The 2,257-nt window shown below is 42.8% G+C and overlaps 1 long non-coding RNA gene across 1 annotated transcript; it reads left to right on the top strand.

The window, feature by feature from the left end:
- Positions 1 to 1,313: 1,313 nt before the first annotated feature.
- Positions 1,314 to 2,006, top strand: LOC110678068. Its single transcript, XR_002501431.1, has 2 exons — positions 1,314 to 1,355; positions 1,967 to 2,006. It is a non-coding gene; the product is annotated as an uncharacterized LOC110678068 (long non-coding RNA).
- Positions 2,007 to 2,257: the final 251 nt, after the last annotated feature.

Genomic DNA, 2,257 nt, shown 5'->3' with positions numbered 1-2,257 from the left:
CAGGGATCAACCGGCAATCGAACCCAGGAACATCCAGCATGGCTTTGTTCAGTAGCCGCGGACTCTAGCTACTCGGCTAAGGAAGGCACCAATAACAAAATACAATGAAATACGTTGCTATCTTATTATAAAAAGTGACAATTTACGGTAAATCAACAATTTTTCGGTTGAGTACTATTTTTCCGACACTACTGTATGTAAGTATTCGTTGAATCAACTCAACTACGAAAGTCTACCTCATCATCAGCCCCAAGAGACCAATGAAGCCAATGAAGAGGAGTGCGGTCGGCTGCTACTGCTAGAATACGATGGGAATAAATTTTTAATGCGCGAAAAGCTTCCAAACCAGAACTGCGAGAGATCTGCATCATCTGCGGTGAAGTACCCACCTACCGGGATGCATAAAGCTACTTGGCTTTTGATGGATTTGTTTTTGTTCGGTGCCACGACAAAAAAGGAAAAACAAATGAAAATACGATCAAAGAGAATTTCTGCCAAGTGGATGGAAATTCCACTCTCTGACGACTGCTGGCAAAGCAAAGCATGATGTGGAGGGTTAATTAATTCCTTTATGAAACGGTTTCGTTGCATTTTCCGCGATTCATTCGCAAACAAAAGTGTTCTCAACTCTTGGCTGAATGATAGTGGAACATGTTTTTTCTTCTCGCTAGCAAAGCTCCATTTCTAGTGACGTGGGGATACAAATAATCATCTTCCGTGATGCATATTTGAATAAGCGAAACCGCTGTCGGAACTCATGGGATTACGCACTCGTGCGACAGACACAATTTTTCAAAATAGCACTAAAACCTAGAAACTAGAACAATCCATTGAGTGATTGTTAAAAATAATCAACTCTCTACAGTTTACGCAGTGGTTAACGCTATTAAGAAAATAGTCCTTATATTTAGTAGAACTAATAACCAATGAATTCAACTTCAAGCTTATCGAATAAAAATACACCACGTAGATATGATGATGATGATTTGATGATGATGATTTGGTTCTACCATCTATTGTAGCAAGGCATCTGCCTATAGCACTGGAATAATCTGAAAAGCGATTTGATCAAGATTGTGCTGTTGTTCGTAAGCAGTCAGTCTCCTGTATGAAGGGCCAAAAACGGATGTGCGGACCCGCAAGCAGAGACACTTGCATGAAACCCGCGGCAGGGGAAAAGAATCTCCTTCCAGAAGAAAGTTTTCACGAACAATTGCACAATCAAGCCCTCGATTGACAGAATACTCCCAATAGATGGGGTCGAAGAGCCCGCCCTTAATCCACGAAATGTTAACAACAGGGAGGAGGCAGTCCCAAGCTCCCTGTCCAAGTCGCTTCATTCGGGTGCCCTGGTGGTCCCTCCCAACCCAGTTATATAGCTTGAGCTTGAGCTTGAGCTTGAGCTTGATTGGCCGCCCGTGGATGCACTCCAGTATCGCCAGATCAGCTGCACTTACACAAGGAACCAACCGAATGACTGCTTGGGACTAACAGGCATCCTCAGTGTATAAGTGCTGGTGATCTTCTATTTTTAGGCAACAATGGCACCTGCCACGTCAGGATGCAGACCAATGAGGGGAAGGGGGAGGAATTGATGATGCATTGAACTGGCTCCCACGTAGACCGTATATTCCACTGCATCCACGCCAGTTCATGCGGGAGTGTATGGATGGGGGAAAGGCATGGCAGAGAGGTTTGCTTTTGTGGTTAGCAGACTGCCTATGTATCAGGCGTGCGCGTGGAAGTGGGAAGCGTTAGGGAAACGGTTTCTTGTCCGTCTCTGGTTCTAGCGTTTGCTATGAACGAATAAGTTTTTTGAGTGTGATATATTTAGAATGGAAGATAGAAGCAAGTGAGAGATATACAACTACAAAGTACGAGGAAAGGGACGGGCCTGGGATTGAACCCATGACCTTCTGCATATGAAGCAGAAGCGGTAGCCATCAGACCACCAACCCCGTCACAGGTCCCTCCCAACCCAGTTATATATGATAAAAAAAGATAAATAAATACAATATAAATTAGAACAATCTCACCAAGTTCGTTGGAACCCCATGCAGATTTGTAACACTCGATGAACTGGATGAACTCTCCGATAATCAATGATGGTTTGATTTTTCTTAAGGTTTCCAATTTACACTATATGCTATACTGCACTTGCGAAACATTTCATTAATGATTGTGTTTACTTCACGCAAAATTTAATTAGATTGAGATTTCTTACGCGCCATACAATATTTGTTTTATTTTCATACAG

This window comes from Aedes aegypti, chromosome 3 (genome assembly GCF_002204515.2).
Source record: "Aedes aegypti strain LVP_AGWG chromosome 3, AaegL5.0 Primary Assembly, whole genome shotgun sequence".
In the NCBI taxonomy this organism is placed as follows: domain Eukaryota; kingdom Metazoa; phylum Arthropoda; class Insecta; order Diptera; family Culicidae; genus Aedes; species Aedes aegypti.
This window is presented reverse-complemented; position numbering and strand designations above follow the sequence as displayed.